The sequence below is a fragment of the Jaculus jaculus genome, chromosome X (assembly GCF_020740685.1).
Source record: "Jaculus jaculus isolate mJacJac1 chromosome X, mJacJac1.mat.Y.cur, whole genome shotgun sequence".
In the NCBI taxonomy this organism is placed as follows: Eukaryota; Metazoa; Chordata; class Mammalia; order Rodentia; family Dipodidae; genus Jaculus; species Jaculus jaculus.
The window spans coordinates 7,877,851-7,899,402 of NC_059125.1; positions in this window are offsets into that span (position 1 = coordinate 7,877,851).

Below are 21,552 nucleotides of genomic sequence, written 5' to 3' on the forward strand. Positions count from 1 at the left end.
TTTGTTGAGTAGATCTTAAGTATTCTAAAACACACATACCTGGAGCAACTATGAACTGTAGTACCTTTGTTACTTATTAATTTTACTTTTTGAACATAGAGTCTCATAGAGCCCAGGCTGGCTTCAAAAATTCTATGCAACTGAGGATAATCTTGAACTTCTGATTCTCCTGCCTCCCCTTCTTAGTGCTAGGATTAGTCACTCCTGGTATTGTTTAACTTTTTGTTGACAGCTTTAATAAGTATCAACAATAAACCATGATAATTCCCTCCCCCCCCCATTCCCATTCTTCCCCTGGCATATCCATCCTCCACTGAATCCCTATCCCCTTTGAATAGTCTCTCTTTTGTTTTATGTCATCATCTTTTTTTAAAATTTTTTTTTAAATTATTTATTTATTTACTTGAGAGCGACAGACACAGAGAGAAAGACAGATCGAGGGAGAGAGAGAGAATGGGCGCTCCAGGGCTTCCAGCCTCTGCAAATGAACTCCAGACTCGTGCGCCCCCTTGTGCATCTGGCTAACGTGGGACCTGGGGAACCGAGCCTTGAACCGGGGTCCTTAGGCTTCACAGGCAAGCGCTTAACCACTAAGCCATCTCTCCAGCCCATGTCATCATCTTTTCCTCCTATTATGAAGGTCTTCTGTAGGTAGAGTCAGGCACTGAGGGGTCATGAATATAAAGGCCATTTTGTGTCTGAAAGATTGCATTGTAAGCAGTCTTACCCTTCCTTTGGCTTTTACATTCTTTCCATCACCTCTTCTACAATGGACTCTGAGCCTTAGAGGATGTGATAGAGATGTCTCAGTGTTGAACACTCCACTGTGGCTTCTGCTCTGTACCATGGTGATTTTTGAGTTACCCCAGTGATCACCACCATCTGAAAAGACAAGCTTCTCTAACCAAAAGTGAGAGTAGCAGGTGTTGCTCCTCTAGAGCTCATGACCCCCCCTCCCCAGCCATAGGTTTTAACTAGGTTTGCAGTATCAGGCATGTATTACCTCATGTACAGCGGGTCTCCAATCCAATAAGAAAGTGGTAGGTTTTCCCCATAACACATATGCCACTATTTCTCCAACTGGCATATTTGGCTTGGCTGGTTTAATGTGATGTTGGTGATCAAACTCAGGACTGCTGCATACTAAACAAGCTTTTGACCAACTAACCAATGTTCCCACCCTGAATTCATTCTTTCTACTTTTCCCTTTGGGATATTTACTAGGGATTGAACACAGAGCCTTTCAATTTGAATTCAAGAACTCCTTACACTGAAGTACATCCCAGCCTACAAACTCCTTTTGAATATAAATTTTTATTGGTTCCACCACCTCTGTCGACTACTTTAAGTAAAAAATTGTAACCAACTATAATTCCTCACACTTCTCTGAAGCAACACTTCCCAATAAGAAAAACTCTCATGGCCAATAAGAACAACTAGGGGCTAAGGGAGATGATTCAGCACTTGAAGATGCTTGCGTGCTTGTTTGCTCGATTGTCAACCTGCCGGTCATGGTTCAGTTCCCCAGCACCCATTGAAAGCCATATAAAAAGGGGTATGTGCATCTGGAGTTCATTTACATTGCCAAGAGACCCATGAGGTACCCATACATACACACTCAAGTTTTTTAAAAAAGGAACTATAATTGCTCTCCATAAGCCCTCATTTTGAATGGATTTGTAACTACCTTTATGCAACTGCTGTTTTTTTTTTTAACTATACATTTAACTGTCAATCAGAAACTACAATTAGATGTGAGAACTCGCTAGATAAAATTCAAGCCAGAAACACATGTACTAATATAGTGTGATATGGACCAGCTTTATTAGAGTGGTTTGTTTGTTTACCTATTCATAGTAGGGTCTTCCTCTAGCCAAGGATGACCTGGCATGCACTAGTCTCGCAGTGATCCTCTGCCTCGCAAGTGCTGAAATTAAAGTAGTGCACCAACACGACTGGCTTTGTTAGGCTTTTTGAAACATGGATAGTTTCTGAAAAATGGCAAGGACTACCAGAACTGTTTTTACCACAGTCCATAGGCTACATCTTAAACTATTACTAATTCTAAAAATATAACTTTGGGATAAATGCTAGCATATTAATAGACAGCATGAGCAAGAACCATAGAGCAATCTCAGCGAGCTCCTAGAATGACCCCTGTGTAAAGTCCTGGCACTCATTGTTTTTCCCTTTTCAAATACTATTGAGCTGGCTGGCAAGAATCTGAAAGAAAGAAAGCTCAGTGGAGATCACAGATAATGCAGAAGTTGTTTAGGCAGAGAAGGAATGTAAAAAGCATTTAAAGAATTAAAAAAAAAAAACAGGTGCATGGTGCGTTTTTTTCTTTCCCAGTCACCACTGATAGGCACACACACACACACACACACACACACACACACACACACACACACACACATATATATATATATATATATATATATATATATATATATATATATATATGATATATGTATATATATATATATATGTTAATTTTTAGAGGGAAAGAGCAAGAATTGACATGCCAGGGTCTCAGCCACTGCAGTCATACTTCAGATGCTTTCTCAACCTAGTGGGCATATACAACCTTGTGCTTGAGTCACTTTTGTGTGTCTGGATAATGTGGGATCTGGAGAGTCAAACATGGATCCTTAGGCTTCGAAGACATACACCTTAACTGATAATCCATCACTTAAGCCAATGTGCAATCTTGTCCACTGATGATACATCAGCTTTATTGGTTGAGAATCCTGCCAAGGCTTTACTAATTGCAGTGAAGCTTAATATTGACTTCTGGCTTAGGTCTAGCAACCTGCTCCCATTTTCTCATTCCCTCAATTAGCTCTTTCTTCCTCAGGAATTTAAATCTGCAGGTAGATGTTTGAAAGGCACTCATAGGTCATACTAACAGTAGCAAAATGTCAATAGATTATTGCAATTGAAAGTCTGAAAGGGGTCATCATGTTTTGCTTCAAATCATTCTGGCCCCAATATATCTGCATGAATGATATTTCAATAAATTCAGAATCTGGGATCTTATAAAATTATTTCAAACTATTTTATAACAATGTGAATGGACTTGCCAAAAACATGAGCTTTCTCTAAAAATGGTTATAAAGTACAGTGAATCTGTGGTTTTTAGGAATTTATGTTTGACAAAGTACTTAGCAGCTTGCACCACCTACAGGTGTCATCCAAGCATCCAGGTGAAAGACCAGCCTTGGTCAACAGAAACAATGCCAGGTCTGTGGTTCTAGCCTGCCTACACTTTAGAATCATCTGGGTAGGTTTAACAGAATAAGCAAGGCTTTTTCTGATTAATTGGTTTGGGAAGTAAACACGGTATTGTATGTCTTAAGCACTTCCAAGATTATACTCCTGGGCAGACATGACTTAGACCCATTCTCCTACTACAAGAATAGCTTCAGCTCATTTCCCAACCATGCTACTTCTTTATTGAGTTTTTAGTTGGTGTGTTTGGTTGATTGGTTTACTTTGCATGGATAAGGATCTTGTTGCATTTTATTAAATCATTTTATTTATTTACCTGAGAGAAAGAAAAAGGGTTACTTTGTTCTTTAGTTTTTGGGTGTAACAGGGTGTTTTGCCTCTGCAAATGAACTCCAGACACATGCTCCCCTTTGCATGTCTGGCTTTTCTATGGGGTACTGGGAAATTAAAGCCAGGCCTTCAGCCTTTGCAAGCAAGTGCCTTCAACTGCTTAGTCATCTTTCCAGCCCTGTTGTGCTTTTGATATGATTTTTTGACATGGGTCTCACTCTGTAGCTCAAGCTGTCCTGAATCTATGTACCCTAGGATGGCCTCAAAGGCCTGACAATCATCCCGCCTCAGCTTCTCAAATGTTGGGACTCTGGGGTCTGCCAATACCCCTGGCTTTTTGTAGAGCTTTAATCTGAAGGCTGTAAAGCATGGTCTCTTCAGCCTAAGGATTACTAATTCGGGTGTGGAATAACAAAATTCAAATGTTCCACTCCCAAGATCCTTTTCACTAATGCTGCATTATTTTTGCTTTGGCAAATGGTCCTTTCAAGTCATGTTTAGTAGACTCTTACCCAATGAAATGTCAGAAATTCCCATATTTCATCATATGGATTCATCTCCTAAACTTACTGGTAGACTTTGAAGGTTGTTTGACTCTCATTCTATTCACATCCTGTGTTATCCACTTGACTGCACCTAGCACCTGTTTCCCCCATGTTTGCAAGGGAACCATCTTCCCTGACACCTCCTATTTAGTCCCATTGCTTGCATCTGCTTGGAGATGTTTCTCTTGCTTTGGTTTTTGGTTTTAAAGAATGGAATCACCGCTTTACAGAGCAGGCCTCCAGCTCTTAAGAACTGAAATACTACCTTCAGACTCAGGATGTTCAGTTCACTGCAGCCCAGTGTGGTGGCACATGCCTTTCATCCCAGCACCTGGGAGGCAGAGGATGGAAGACTACTGTGAGTTTGAAGACTTCCTGGTACTAGAGAGTGAGTTTCAGGCCAGCAAGCCTGGACTATAGTGAAACCCTACCTTGAAAACAGTAAAAGAAAGACATGAGCCACCATACTATAAACAGTTCTTAAGGCCTCACATTTACAAGTTTTCCCACACTGTAGAGAGGGAATGAGTTGTTGAAGGGCTTAAATCAAAGAGTCTTGCCAGGTGGTCATGGTGGTGCATGCCTTTAATCCCAGCACTTTGGAAGCAGAAGTAGGAGGATCAGCATATGTTCAAGGCAATCCTGAGACTACATAGTCAATTCCAGGTCAGCCTGAACTAGGATGAAGCCCTACCACAAAAAACAAAACAAACAAACAAAAAGTCTTGCCATGTTAGCATTTGAAATTGGGTGGAAGCAATGTGAAGCTTCTCTAGAAAAGGAGAACATCAGTGTGGCATTTCATGATTGTGTTTAAAGAAATGTTATGGAAATGGGGCTCTAGGATGACTCAACAGTTAAAGATGCTGGCTTGAAAAGCCTGACTGCATGTGTTCAATTCTCAGTACCACCATAAAACCACATATACAAAGTGTAGCATGTATCTGGAGTTCATTTGCAGTGAAAGAAGCTCTAGCACTGATATTCCTTTTCTGTGTTGGAAGCAATTTTTTTTTTGCGGGGTGCAGGGTCTTATACTTACTCGAGAGACTAAGGGTGGCTTTGAACTCATGACTATCCTCCTATATATCTGCCTCTCAGGTGCCAGGATTAAAGGCATGTGCCACCAAGCCTCCCAAAGTTTTTTTTAAAGACAATGTTTTAAAATATAAAATGTGTTTTAACATTTTGTTTATTTGGCAGAGAGAAAGAGAATGAGGCAGGCAGGTAGGTATCTAGGTATCTAGGTAGGTAGGCAGATAGATGGATGGATGGCAAGCCCACCTCATTTACTAGCTCTAGCTCTCTCTCTCTCTCTCCTTACAAATACATAAATGTATTTTAAAAAGAAAGATGAAATTGTCCTCTAGTGAAGCCAAGTATAAATATCTATATGATGCAATCTTTGTGTTGTTGTTGTTTTTGTTTTTTGTTTTTTTGTTTTTTTGTTTCTTGAGGTAGGGTCTCACTCTGGTCCAGGCTTACCTGGAATTAACTCTGTCATCTCAGGGTGGCCTTGAACTCATGGCGACCCTTCTACCTCTGCCTCCTGAGTTCTGGGATTAAAGGTGTGAGCCACCACACCCAGCTCAATCTTTGTGTTTGAAACCGTAATTATTCTAGACAAATTAGCCTTTTCCATAAAGTTAAAATAATACTACTATGTGATGACTTTGGAGTTTGTTTATAAAATTTGGAGTACTGAGAAAATATTGTTACAAATAATGAGAGATATAGCACAGCTTCTAAAGTTGATTATTACTTAGGTCAGTTTGTTATTAGTATATATTAACTGTACAAAATGGTTGATTTGGGCTGGAGAGATGCCTCATTGTTTAAGACACTTGCATGCAAAGCCTAATGACCCAGGTTTGATTTCCCCAGTACCCGTGTAAAGCCAGATGCACAAAATGGTGCATGCATCTGGAGATTTTTTGCAGTGGTTAGAGGCTTATACTCCCATTCTTGCTTTCTCTCCCTCTCTCCTTGCAAATAAATAAGTAAATCATTTTTAAAAATAGCTGGAAAGTCTGGCATGGTGGCACACACCTTTAATCCTAGCAGTTGGGAGGCAGTGATAGGAGGATCACCATGAGTTCGAGGCCACCTGAGATTACATAGTTAATTCCAGGTCAGCCTTGGCTGGAGCAAAACCCTACCTCGAAAAACAAGTACATATATATATATATATATATATATATATATATATATATATATATATATATATATATATATATATATATATTCATATGTGTATATAAATGCTTTGATCCAAATAGCCTGCAGGAACAGTTGGAAGATCACAATGACAGACCTGGCATTGGGGTGTTTTTCAGTAATGATCAAGGGAAGGCCTCTGTGCTATGGAGGTACTGTGGCCTCATATGAATAATGTTTTAGAAAACTGACATATATGTGTATTAATGTATTTATTTGTATGTGTGTGCATGTGCATACATGCACATGCGTGTGCATGCACACAAATGTATGCACCAAGGTCTCCTGCAGTGATAATGTTATGAACTGAACCCGGATTTGGAGGCTCTGGTAGCAAATGTCTTTGACATCTGAGCCACCCACCAAGGCTCCACCCTGTTGTACACATAAACTTTGACCAAGTAGGTACTGACCCCTGAGCTAAGCAGAGAGAATGAAAACTTTTTTCTGGTTCCCATGCTTCTTCAGGTGTGTGACAGGAAGAGGGATCTGTTTCTCAACACTTGCAGGACTGGACTGTGTCAAAATTTACCCATCAGATATCAGGGGAGAATTCTGAAAACGTAAACTACAATTTTATCCACATTACTGAGGAAAGAATTGTAGCTGAGATCCTGTTAAGCACTCCTCCACATTAGGGCACTTGTCTCTCTTCTAACTGACTATGAATCACCATGGTGACATTACATGTCAGAGCCCATAGTGACATCAGCAGATAGTTGCTTCCCTACAGAGGTTCTAGAACAGAGGCGCTTTGGACCAGGCAGGACATGATTAGTGATCCTCAGAGCAAGTAGCGCTGATTTAGTGTAGGACTATGGACACTCAGATCAAAAAGAACGATAAATCCATCAGGAAACCAGTGGATGGTGAAGAGTCAGCTACAGCTAGAGCAGCCCCATCTGAGGCTTCATGTGATCCAAATGGGGACACAAGAGGAGGATCAGAAGCACAGGGTGATCAAGGCATGAATCGAGATCCAAGCCTCAGAGAGAATCTCCAAACAGAAGAACCAGACCAATGTGCAGCCGGCGAGGAAGACACCTGCAGCCTGCTGGGGCTTTCATTTCCCAAAAAACTCTGGGCAGTAGTGGAGAATGAGTCGTTCAAGTCTGTGAGCTGGAGTGAGGAAGGAGACACTGTGAAGATTGAGGTAGACCTTTTTGAAACAGAAGTCCTTCACCGCAGTGGTGCAGATAAAATTTTTGAAATGGACAGCTTAAAGTGTTTCATCTGTGAACTTAATCTTCATGGATTCATAAATATATGCACAAAGAACTCACCAGTGCACTCTGCAAAGAAGAACATGATGGTAAAGTAAAATTCATTTGTGTCCAATTTTCTATGAGAGAAAACATCTTTGTATATTCCCACTCCCAGTGCCACGAACAAGGGGCTGTAATCTTTTAATTTTCAAGGATAATTGAAACTATTCACTGAATGGTAAATGAATCGAGTACAAAAGTAGAATGTTTGAGGGAATTACCATGGGATATATTTTATAATCATGGAAAATGTTAATAAAAATTTTTAAAAAAGTAGAATGTTTGACATTAAAATATGTGCAGTGCCCTTAGATAGGTGCAGGGTAGGAGGACTCTTGGAGGTCAGGTCATGGCCTACATATGGATCACAACCTTCACCTGTGAGTAGTTTGTTTCTAGTGAGGTCATGCTGAAGGGCACCAGGGCCACTGCAGGCAATGAAAGTCGTTTTCTCCATCACATAATCAGTTGAGCACGATGGGACAATGTGACAGTCATGCATGCTTTACCTCAGAATGACTAAAAGCTTCCTTTTCCTTTCAGATCTACCAAAATGCAAACTTTCAGAGGGACAACCCAAGGCTGCTCAAGAACATCTGGAGAAGAGGAGATCAATGCAGCTCTGCTCAGGAAGACCCATGCTGCAAGAGAAGGACGCTCGTCTACCCCCGATGCTCTCCACGCCTTCAGAAGAAGGAGGAAGATGCCATCTCCCCGAAGGAAGCCCCCAAGGACCAGGCACCCCGAGGCCAGGACACCTTCATTCCAACTGGTGTCACTGGGTGCCCCCTAGCACTGTGCCCTCCTCAGGAGCACAGTGTCCCATGTGGAGAATGCTCCTCTGAGGATGGCACCATGGTGTCTCCAGCTAGTGACAAAATTGAGGGGTCTGGGCAGGTGAGCATCAGGTCCTCATGGTACCTTTATTGGGGTTCAGTGATATCTTTCTACAACAAGTGTTCTTCCATTCTGAAGGCTGTCTTGGCAGCCATTTCGTTAAGTGACCTGTCTGATGGGGAGACAGAGGACGACTCCACAAGTGAGTCCTCTGATGAGGAAGAGCAGGAGGGCTTCCGTCAAAATAAGTGTGTAATCTGTAAGCTACTCAAGGGCATTTCTCGTTCATGAGCTCCCCGGCCATGGAACACTGAAAAAAAGTCCTTGTTTACTAATTACAACCTAGTTTATTCCTATAAAAAAACTACAAACCCCATGGTATTAAATAAATAATCTCAACTTCTGATTTAGACTGCTCAGTACAGCTTGACCTTGTAATTTAACACCTTTTTTCAGCAACTCAGGATTTTTTTTGGAAATGCAGTCTCCACCCTGACAGTAAGCCAGAATCGTCCAGAGGGTTTGCTCTGGCATAAACCAAGGCACCCTGTGTAACAACAGAGGCATTTATTTGTTAACTACTGGAAACCAAGATAGCACTGAATGGATTTTCACATACTAGTTCTTCTCAGAGAACACTGGGGACCTACCAAACCATATTGGGGGAATCTTGGTTTTAGCAACATAGGTCTCCATGCACAAAGTGTAGTCCATGTCCTCAGGGAAGCCACGAAAGCAATGGTCAGACCCAGCAATGCTGCTGATGGTCATAGGTACATATTAGATGTGCAGCAGCTGCAGCCAGGCAGCCACAGCCAACAGCATGCCTAAATTATCAGAACGTGACCACGTAAGGAAAGTGTAAGAGAAAAGCAAAAGAGAACCCCAGAGTTGATCTCTACAGATTGTTTTTTATTAGAGAAAACAGTGAGGGGCAGCAGCTTTCCCTTTGGATGGAGGCTGGAGCACTGAGTCAGGCTAGGGTGCAAGTTTATAAGTAGGATCCTAAGAAAAACAGACTATACCAGGTGCAGTTGATTAGAAAATTGTTGCTCTTTGTGTCCTAGTTCAGAATAGGCTTCTTCAGCCAGGAATGTCTAAGAGAGGATACTCAGATGGTTACTGGTCCTTCAAGGCCCTCTAGGCTAAGGGAGCACATCAGTCAGGGAAAGATGGCAAACGTAATGAGGGCAAGTGCCTCTCTTGCCTTCTTGATTGCCCACAAGCTTTAATGATAGTTACTAACTCTTTAGTTCCCTTTAGTTTTCAGGGAAGACTTTCAACCCTTCAGACAGGCTGGTGACTTTTCTTATAATGACAGTGGATGGGGCAGGCATGGAAAGCCAGGTGGGGTGCCAGACTCAAGAGGACAGTAGTCTATGTGCTCAGTGTCCATGTGCTTCCCTTAGGCTCTTCCATTTACACATACCCAAGTACACACACAAGTCCATGCCCTGTGCAGAGACAGCACTGCCACAAGCTCTCAGATGATTGCCAGAAAATGAGGCCCAGAATGGAGAAGCTAACTACCCCAGGCTTTGGAGTACAATTTAGTATCCCTACCCAGGACCTCTGGTGGCCCATCAAACTCAAAATGCTTTGAAAAAAACTGTAACACACACCCGACCATTAGCTCACAGGTAAATAGAGCCATCACCTAGCCAGAGGAACAACATTCTGGTGGCTCCTCTCTAAGTTGTCTTCGCCATATATGATACAGCTTCACAGAACAGCTGTCACCCTTAGGCCAAATTTTTCCCTCCTTTGCAGGTCTCCTTCTGGTTAAACAAAGTGGCTGACATTTCAAAGGACAAAGGTCATGTCATGCCCTGAGAAGAGCCTTTCCCCAACAAAATAGCTGCCTTGAGCAAGGCATTATTAACACCATGCACTTATGAGGGTCTAGCAGTTAAGACATTTGCCATTAAAGCCAAAGGACCTCCGTTTTATTCCCAGGACCAACGTAAGCCAGATGCTCAAGGGGTACATGCGTTTTGAATTCGTTTGCAGTGTCTGGAGTCCCTAGCATGTCCATTCTCCCTCTCCCTCTCTCTGCCTATCTCTCTCAAATAAATAAATAAATAAATAAATAAATAAATAAAGTTTTTTTTTTTTTTTTTAAGATCATACACTTATGAAGCATGGAGCACACCAGCTCATACTGACTTGTTCAGTGCTCTCAGTAACTGATAACCTTGAGCTGTGTTTTTGTTAAGCCTAATTGTACTTTTCCCTGCTCATGAGGTGGAGAAACACCTTACAAAAGTGTTTGTTTTTTTCTTTTTTCTAACAGGCACTGTCCATGCTAGAACTTGTGCTCACACATCTCTCTTAGACTATCGTACCCTATGAATTGATTGTACCACTTGCAATGCTAAAGCCAGGAGATCCCCAGGCACAAAGTGGGAAGAGTTATGGAAAAGATGCTGCCAAGCTCCAACTAGAATGAATCCCAGCACAGCATGATGCAGGCATTGCAAGTGGTACAATCACCCCCACCCCCCCTTGCAGGCCAACTACACTCCTTACCCATTTTCTCTGACCCCCGCCCACAGCATGCCTTCCCCTCACGTACCCCCACCAACCGGGGTCAGGGGGCCTTCCTCACTCTCATGGACCCCTTCCCATGGCTTGCCTTCCCCCACTCTCCAGACCCAGGCAGTCCGCAGGCCTTCCATATCTCCCAGAGGAACTCTACCATCCACGTGATTTCCCCTCTCTCCTGGACTCCTGCCTACTGCTGCCTTCCCCTCTCTCAGGACCCCGCCATCTGCACACCTTCCTCTCTTTCAGGGATCCCCATTGACTGCACGCATTCCCCTCTCCGGACCCCCAGAAGTCTGGTCACCTTTCACTCTCCCAAACCCTCCAGCCTTCCCCACTCTCCCAGAACCCGAAAACCTCGAGCCTACCCCTCTCCCACCCAGACCCCAGCCTTCCCAGCGTCTTCCCCTCTCCCAGGGACCCCCTTCCCCCGCTGCCCACTGTATGTCTTCTCTCCCTGGGACCCCTGCAGTCCGAGCGCCTTCCCCTTGAGGTAACACCATTTCTCCATGTGGGCATCTGTGCAGAAAACAGAGTTCATTGTATAGAAGGGCTGGGGAGGATAGGGTTGAAACTTGGAACCACAAACACGGGGCTGAGGGAGAAGCCTTTGCTTGCAGCAGCAGCAGCTGCTGCTGCTGTTATACTTGACCATCCACATCACACACATCATACCAACCCCTTCCAAACTCACTGCTTTTCGTAACTCCAGCCCACACACTCCCAGTCACCCCACTCCCACTCCACAGTTTACAGCACATGCTCTTTACACTCAGTACGTGTGTTTTTCATGTGGTGGGTGGCATCCAGGGTAGGGGAGAAGGCTCTCTGGCCCAGGTCTCCAGGAGAAGGGAGGTACCAGAAAGAAGGGAAGGCCGCAGAGGATGGGGATGTGGGAGAGACGGGGAGGCTCACAGTCTGCGGGGATCGCTGAGAGAAGGAAAGGCCCTCAGGCCCAGGTAGGCGGGCTTCCGGGATCCAGGGGAAGGTGCGGGGTGCTGAAAGAGGGGAAGGCTCCCAGGCCTAGGTGGGCAGAAGTCCAAGAGGGAGGAAGGCACTGGAGCAGTGGAAGTCCAGAAGAGAGGGGAAGGCAGGTGGACACTGGAGGTCCAGTTCTGAGGGGGAAGGCTTCGAGAACAGCGGGGGACTAGAGAGAGGGGAAGTAGTTTGGGCCCCAGTGGGCAGGGGGGCCAGGAATGTGGGGTAGGCACACAGTCTGTGGTGGTCCATGAGAGAGGGGAAGGCGCATGATGTGCCGGATCGGAGGGAGGGAAGGAGGGAGGGGGAGAGGAGAGAAAGAGGGGGGGGAAGAGGGGGGCGGGCGGGCACAAAGTCGGCGGGGACCCTGAGAGAGGGGAAGGCCCGAGGGCCCCGAAAGGTGGTGGTCTTGGAGAGAGGGCAAGGAGCGCTGGGACCAGGTCTGCATGGCCCCAGGCCCATCCCCTTTCTCACGGGCCCTTGAAATCCCGCGTGCTTTCCCCTCTCTCATGGATGCAGTCCAAGTGTCTTTCTTTCTCTCCTGGCACCCTAACCCTCTCTCATGGACCCCCAGAGTCCACCTGCCTTCCCCTCTCTCTAGGACCCCCCAAGTATATGCGCCTTCCTTTCTCTGTCAGATTCCCGCAGTACCCCCTCAGTAGGTGCATCTCCTCCTCTCTCCCTGACCCCGCTCCCCCCCCCCCAGTCCACAGGCCTTCCCCTCCCTCCTGGACCCCCGCAGTATGCGCCACTTCCTTTCTCTCCTGGAACCCTGCAGTAGGTGTGCCTTCCCCTTTCTCCCGGAACCACGCAATACACGTGCCTTCCTTTCTCTCAGGGACCCCCATAGTCTACACGCCTTCCCCTCTCTCAGGGACCCCTGCAGTTCATGCATCTTCTTTTCTCTCCAGACCCCCACAGTAAGCGCATCTTCCCTTCTCTCCCGGAGCCCAGCAGTACACGCGCCTTCCTCTCTCTCAGGGATGCAGGCCACACGCCTTCCCCTCTCTCCCGGACCCTGACCCTCGCAGTACGCGCATCTTCCCCTCTCTCCTAGACCTCAGCGGTACACTGGCCTTCCTTTCTCTTCCTGCCACCAGCGGTACATGCACCTGCCTCTCTCTCCCAGAGCCCAGCAGTCCGCGCGCCTTCCCCTCTCTCCTGGACCCCCGCAGTAAGCGCGCCTTCCCCTCTCTCCTGGACCCCCGCGGTAAGCGCGCCTTCCCCTCTCTCCTGGACCCCCGCGGTAAGCGCGCCTTCCCCTCTCTCCTGGACCCCCGCGGTAAGCGCGCCTTCCCCTCTCTCCTGGACCCCCGCGGTAAGCGCGCCTTCCCCTCTCTCCTGGACCCCCGCGGTAAGCGCGCCTTCCCCTCTCTCCTGGACCCCCGCGGTAAGCGCGCCTTCCCCTCTCTCCTGGACCCCCGCGGTAAGCGCGCCTTCCCCTCTCTCCTGGACCCCCGCGGTAAGCGCGCCTTCCCCTCTCTCCTGGACCCCCGCGGTAAGCGCGCCTTTCCCTCTCTCCTGGACCCCCGCGGTAAGCGCGCCTTCCCCTCTCTCCTGGACCCCCGCGGTAAGCGCGCCTTCCCCTCTCTCCTGGACCCCCGCGGTAAGCGCGCCTTCCCCTCTCTCCTGGACCCCCTCGGTAAGCGCGCCTTCCCCTCTCTCCTGGACCCCCACAGTAAGCGCGCCTTTCCCTCTCTCCTGGACCCCCGCAGTAAGCGCGCCTTCCCCTCTCTCCTGGACCCCCACAGTAAGCGCGCCTTCCCCTCTCTCCAGACCCAGGCAGTCCACACGCGCTTTTCTTTCTCTCCCGGACCCGCAGTCCACGTGCCTCCCTCTCTCTCCCAGACCCCTGCAGTATGCGCATATTCCCCTCTCTCCTGGACCCCAGCTATATGCGAGCCTTCCTTTCTCTCTGGTATCCCCACAGTACGTGCCCCTTCCTTTCTCTCTTGGACCCCCTCATAAGAGCGCCTTCCCCTCTCTCACGGACAGGCTCAGTAGGCGCGCTTTCCCCTCTCTCCCAGACCTGCACAGTCCACGCTTATTCCTCTCTCCTGGACCCCCATAGTATGCGCGGGCCTTCCCCTCTCTCCTGGACCCCTCGCAGTACACTCGCCTTCCTTTCTCTCCGGAAACCCCATATTACACGCGCCTTCCCCTCTCTCACTGACCCCCGCAGTACATGCGCCTTCCTCTCTCTCAGGGATGCAGTCCAGGCGCCTTCCCCTCTCTTCTGGACCCCAGCGAAATGCTGGCCTTCCTTTCTCTCCCTGACACCAGCAGTACATGCCCCTTCCTTCCTCTCCCGGACCCCCCCCCCTACTATGAGCACTTTCCCCTGTCTCCCGGATCCCCATGGTCCATGTGTATTCCCCTCTCTCCAGGACCCCAGTAGTATGCCGGAGCTTTCCCCTCTCTCCGGTACCCCCGCAGTACATGTGCCTTCCTTTTTCTCTGGGAACCCCATAGTACAGGAGCCTTCCCCTCTCTTACTGACCCCCTATATGCGCACCTTCCTCTCTCTCCCAGAGCCCAGCAGTACATGAGCCTTCCTCTCTCTGGGATGCGGTGCGCCTTCCCCTTTCTCCTGCCCCTTCCCTCCCCCGCCCCCCCCCCTCCGTAAAGGCGACTTCACCTCTCTCCAGACCCAGGCAGTCCACACATCTTCCCCTCTCTCTGCACCCCTGAAGACCATGTGCCTTCCCCCTCCCCCAGATGGCCTCATTACTGCGTGCCTTCTCCTCACTCCTGAACCCCTGTCCAACAGGGCACTGGAGCCTTCCCCTTTCTCTTCTAACTGACTGAAAGCAGAGATGTTACAGGAAGTGGAGGTGTGGCTATCACACCTCAAGACCAGCCCCCAGTGATCCAGTTTCTACAAGACTCCACTTCTTAAAAGTATATAATTTTCCCAAGCTGCACCACCTGCTGGGATCAAATGTTCAAGCATGTGAGTGCATTTCACAGTCATACTCCAAAACCATACAATGACTACAATCAGGTTTCTATCTTCTTAATTCCACTCCTGGGGACTAAACTCCAACACATGTTTTGGAGAGGATATGTCTTGCCCCCAAGTTACAAATCTCTTGCTACACACGAACATTCAAAGCGTCCAAAATAGAGTTAGTTAACCTCTCCCTTCCCTAAGTGGTGAAAAGAGATATCGTTTTTTATGATTCTTGCTTAATTACATTCCAAATGGCAGGCTCTTGGTCAAGGGTCTTGTCTTCTCTGATCTAGGTTATGTCTGATTGATGGTCCTTCCTCTGGCTTCTTTCACACTCTACACTATTATACAAACAATCCCTACAGTTATCCATAGCAACACATTTTCCCTCTTTTGCCATGAGTTCCATATTGATCAAGGTCTAGCCTCATCACATAACACATCATTTCATCTCTGTGGTGAACCATTTATCTTGGTTCAGGTTCATGGGTTTTGATCTTTGAAATGACTTTTCTCCTCTTTCTATCACACCTTTTTTTTTTAATTTAATTTATTAGTTTTCTTTTCAGTAAATACAGGCAGTTTGGTACCATTATTTAGGCTCATCTGTGATCTACCCCCTCCCATTAGACCCTCCTTGTTATTGAAAATGGGTCGTGCATTGTGGAGTTAGCCCCCAGTTATTAGTGTGATAAATGTCTCTGAAAATCATGACCCAACATGTAACTCTGACATTCTTTCCGCCCCCTCATCCGCAAGATTTCCCTGAGCCATGTTGGGTTCATTTTTGGTCTGCTTCAGTGCTGAGGTGTTGGGGGCCTCTGAGGCTCTGGCTCTCTGATTTGGTAGGAGTTGATTTTTCTCTGCATTGATCTCCTTCCCCTTTGTGCTGGTATCCAGTTCACAGGAAAACATCACCCTTGCTTATTTCGCCAGTTGTCCTTAGTTTCAGTTGGGCCCCTTCTGAGGTATGTTGGGGCAGCTCTCTTCTTAGGATCTGCATCTATCTGGAAAAGAGAAGCAGATTCTCCAACGGAGAGTAAGTTAGCACCCAGAAAATTGAGATAACACTTACTTTTTTGATAGACAGTTTGATAGGTGTAGGCCCTCTTATACCCCGTGATTGATGGTAGCTTGATATTGGAGAGTGGGCTTGTGTTTGGGTATGGTTCTGACTTGTTTCCCAGCTCCAGCTAAGGGTCTAGTACCACTGAGTGGATCAGTTAGCCAAATCAAGAGCAATTGATTCCTCACCATGGCTGTGTACCACTATTGCACTTGTGTGGGTATCACATCCGGTTAATTGTTGCTACTTAGGTTAAACAATGTGTTGCTTGGACAGATCTTGGTCACTTCCCCCAGTCGCCTATGTAGCGCCTTCTGGCACTAGACACGCTGACTGTCTGGGGACTGACTCTCTCCTGGCTTCCAGCCATGTCATTCCATTTTACGTGTCAGCTGTGTATGGAGTCTTCAGCAATAGGGTCTTACCACTGGCCTTTGGTGGGTCATCAATTACTCTGACAGAAGTCTGTCATTGTTTTGGGAAACCTTGTAGGTTTCTCTGATCAAAAGCTCATTGTGGATTGTAGGCCCAAGCTGGAAGTGGGGGTTACAGGTCAGTGTCCACTAAGAAATTGAGGGAAAAGATAACTAATATACAAGAGTTAGAGAGGAGAGAGATAGAGGGGAGAGGGGGAGAGGGAGGGAAGGAAGATGTAGGAGATTTAGGTTAGTCTTGATCCTACCCTCTCCTGTGTCTTGGGGTTCAGGTGTTTCCTGTAAGGGACTAGTGAAGGTTCAGTCATTTGGTCTGTCTTTTAGGAAGTAGAATTTTATGGTACCATTGCCGTTTGGGTCCGGATTACTGTTTTCCACCCTTTGATTCCCTCCCCGCCCTCCCATCCACATCTTATTGTCTAGTCCATGAGGTACTTGCTGGGTATGTAAGGCATTTTGGGCAAATTCAGGTTAGGTGTTGCAGATGAGTGAGACTATGTGTCGATTTTTTTTCTGTGATTGGGTAAGTTTGCTGAGAATGATCTGTTCCAGGTTCAACCATTTTTCCTCAAATTTCTTTATGTCGTTTTTTCTTACTGCTGTATAGAATTCCATTGTGTAGATATACCACATCTTTGTTATCCATTCTTCTAATGATGGACATCTGGGTTGATTCCAGCTTTTAGCTATTACGAATTGAGCTGCTACAAACATGGTTGAGCAAATCTCTCTGGCTTTTGGTTTGAAGGTTTTAGGGTACATGCCCAGTAATGGTATAACTGGGTCTGTTGGTATTTCTATAGTCAGCTTTTTCAGGAGTCTCCATATTGCTTTCCAAAGTGGTTGTTCCATCCTGCATTGCCACCAACAATGAATGAGTGTCCCTGCTTCTCCACATCCTCACCAGCATTTATTTTCATTTGACCTTTTGATGTTGGCTATCCTTATTGGGGTAAGGTGGAATCTCATAGTTGTTTTAATTTGCATTTCTCTGATGATTAGGGATGATGAACATTTTCTTAGGTGTGTGTTTGCCGTTTGTATCTCTTCCTCTGTGAATTGCCTGTTTAACTCTGTGCCCCATTTTGTGAGTGGGGTATTTGTCTTCTTATTGTTTAGACTTTTGAGTTCTTTGTAAATTCTAGAGATAAGGCCTCTATCAGTTGGATAACCTGCAAATATTTTCTCCCACTCTGTGGGTATTCTATTGGCTTTGTTTATTATATGCTTATCTGTAAAGACACTCTTCAGCTTCATATGATCCCAATGGTTGAGTTACTGTTTAAGAACTTGAGCCACTGGGGTTTTATTCAGGAAGTCTTTTTCCATTCCTATATCATGGAAAGTACTTCCTAAATTTTCTTCCAGTAGTTTTCGAGTTTCTGGTCTTATGTTGAGGTCTTTGATCCATTTGGATTTGAGTGTTGTGCATGGTGAAATGTGTGGATCAAGTTTTAGTTTCCTGCATGTGGTTATCCAGTTTGTCCAGCACCATTTGTTGAAGATGCTATCTTTTTTCCAGTCTATATTGTTTGGGCCTTTGTCGAATATCAAATAGCTATAGTTGCTTGGCCCAAAATCTGGGTCCTCAAGTCTATTCCATTGGTCTCTACTCCTGTTTTTATGCCAGTACCATGCTGTTTTTATTACTATGGCTTTGTAGTATAACTTTATATCGGATATGGTGATGCTACCAGAGGTATTTCTTTTGCTGAGGATATGTTTGGATATGCGAGACCTTCTGCCTTTCCATATGAAATTTGAGATCATTTTTTCTATGTCTGTGAAGAACTTTGTAGGGATTTTAATTGGAATTGCGTTAAATCTATATATTGCCTTTGGTAGGATTGTCATCTTCACAATGTTAATTCTGCCTATCCAGGAGCATGGGAGGTCTTTCCATCATTTCAAGTCCTCCTCAATTTCTTTTTTGAGAGTTTTTATATTTTCGTTGTATAGATCTTTTACTTCCTTGGTTAACGTTATTCCAAGGTATTTTATTTTATTTTTTGCTATTGAAAATAGGACTATGTCCTTTATTTCTTTTTCTGTGTCTTTGTCATTTGCATACAGAAATGCTTCCGATTTTTGTGCATTGATTTTGTATCCTGCTACTTTGCTATAGGAGTTAATCACCTTCAGGAGTTTTGGGATGGAGTCTCTCGGGTCTCTTACATATACAATCATGTCATCAGCAAATAGAGCTAACTTAACTTCTTCCTTTCCAAATTGTATCCCTTTTATTTCCTTCTCCTGCCTTATTGCTTGGGCTAGGACTTCCAGAACTATATTGAAAAGCAGAGGTGAGAGAGGACATCCCTGTCTTGTTCCTGATCTCAATGGGAATTCCTCCAGTCTCTCTCCATTAAGAATTATTTGGGCCTTTGGAGCTTTGTATATTGCCTTTATTATATTAAGATGTGAACCGGCCATGCCGATTCTCTCCAATGTTTTGATCATGAAGTGATGTTGTATCTTGTCAAAGGCCTTCTCTGCATCTATCGAAATGATCATGTAATTTTTATGTTTAAGCTTGTTTATGTGGTGTATTACATTGACAGATTTTCGTATGTTGAACCACCCTTGTGTTCCTGGGATAAATCCCACTTGGTCAAGGTGGATAATGCTTTTGATGTGTTGTTGGATTCGGTTTGCGAGAATTTTGTTGAGGATCTTTGCGTCTATGTTCATTAGGGAAATAGGCCGATAGTTTTCTTTTCTTGTGGCGTCTCTGCCTGGTTTTGGGATTAGGGTGATACTAGCTTCATAGAAGGAGTTGGGTAGTTTTCCCTGTTCTTCGATTGTGTGGCACAGTTTTAGGAAGATTTGTTTGAGTTCTTCCATGAAGGTTTGATAAAATTTGGCTGGGAATCCATCTGATCCTGGACTCTTCTTTTTTGGGAGGTTTTTTATTACTTTTTCAATCTCCATGAGTGTGATGGGTTCATTGAGGTGGTTGATCTGCTCTTAGTTTAGCTTTGGTAGATGATATGCATCCAGGAATTTATCCATCTCCTCCACATTTTCCAGTTTTGTGGAAATAAGTCCTGATGATTCTGCCGATTTCACTGATGTCTGTTGTAATCTCTCCTTTTTCATTTTGAATTTTGTTAATTTGGAGTCTCTCCTTTTTTTGCTTGATCAAATTGGCCAGAGGTTTGTCAATCTTGTTTATTTTTTCAAAGAACCAGCTCTTTGTTTTGTCAATTGCCTTAATTGTTTCCTTGGTTTCCAATTCATTAATTTCTGCTCTGATTTTAATTATTTCCTTCCTTCTGGAGCTCTTTGGGTTGGATTTTTCTTGTTTTTCCAATGCCTTTAGGTGGATGGTTAAGCTATTGATTTGGGATTTTTCTGTCTTTTTTATGAAGGCATTGAGTGCTATGAATTTTCCCCTGAGGACTGCCTTCATTGTGTCCCACAAGTTTTGGTATGATGTGTTCTCATTGTCATTCAATTCCAGGAATTTTGCAATTTCATTTTTTATTTCATCCACTATCCATTTATTGTTTAAGAGTGTGCTATTCAGTTTCCAGTTGCCGTTGGGGCTCTTGTTGGTTTTTTTGTTGTTGATTTCTAGGAATATAGAGTTATCACACCTTTTTTTTTTTTTCAGTTACTTTGGGTGGCTGTGGCTTGTTTCTCTGCACTGCATCTCACAATGATGAAATAAAGGTGCCGGGCTCCTTTCCCGGAAAGTAGTGCTGAGGGAAGGACCAGGCCTGCTGGTTCCTCCCTAGGGGTTGAGGAGGATGATGAGCAGAAACCTCTCCTGGCCACCGGAGAACAACCACACTGAGTCGGGAGTCTTTTCAAAGCAGGAACTCGCAGAAAAAACTCACTTTATTGCTATGAGCAGTTGCCTATATCATGTTGGGGAGGAAGGCAGGGATTTTAGGATGGGGGCAGTGGTAAGGGCCAATAGTAAACTGTAACTATTGAAATGGTAATTACAATTGCCATGCGGAAGTGGCAGGCCAGAAGCCATTAGGTGTCTTGCTGAGTCCTAGCTGGCCAGAGACAGGTCGCCAAACTGTAGCTAGGCTCAGGAAGTTCCACTAGGCCTCACGCCTGGGCCTGTCAGAGCCCAACATAAAGGTACCTAAGGTCTTCTCTAGAGAAGACATTCTCTCATATCTTGAAGATGTTGAAAAACAAGCTATGCCCTTTCTTGATGGTGACTGTCAATTCCTTAGAGTCTTCTTTAAGTACACACTTTCCTGGTGTGTGTGTGTGTGTGTGTGTGTGTGTGTGTGTGTGTGTGTGTTTTCATTGGAAAACTTTTTCCCTGAAGAGATGTACACACATGTCATTTATCCCAGATAGAACAGAAACAACAGATCAAAGAATACTTGCACCAAAACCAGTTTTGGTAAGTCAAAGAATTTATTTATGTTACTTGTAAAGAAGGGTGAGAGGTCCTTACAGGAGCGTGGGATTAAATTGACAAGCACAGAAAGGTCACTAACACTGTTTAAGGAATCCAGGCATGGTTGTCATTGGATTCTTAGCATCAGGCTGTCTCCCACAGCTCTTACCAAGTAGCATCCTGTACTGTGCTCTTATCTAACAGTTTGGGAAAAGAGTTGTCTCTCTGCTGTTTTAGTTATGGGTCAGAACTTCTTCTTTGCTGGCTTTTTGAAAGGTGCCCACAGTCCCTTATTATCTGGAAAATCAGAATTTGCTTCCCCTGCATGTGTAAGTTGAGAGAGTAAGAATGTCTGAAAGGCCAGGCACACACCTTTAACCCCAGTACTTGTGAGGCAGAGGTAGGAGGATCACCATGAGTTCAAGGCCACCCTGAGATTACATAGTGATTTCCAGGTCAGCCTGGGCTGGAGTGAAACCCTACCTTGGGAAAAAAAAAAAATGTCTTCAGAAGAGGGTGGAGAGGTTACAATCCTGTACAACTTAATTGTACATATGCTGATCCAACAATGTGGTCATCTTCTACAAAGTCAAGCCACACACATAGTATACCTGTGGATACCCAACTATCCTTGTGTGACCACTTAAGAGAAAGCCACAAATACTTACATCTACTTCCATATAACTGGACTGGATTCCCTTCCATTAGCATGTGAGCTAAACACTCTGTATTAACCGGCTTCCTGTGACAATAACAAAATACCTAAGATAATTGATAACTGAC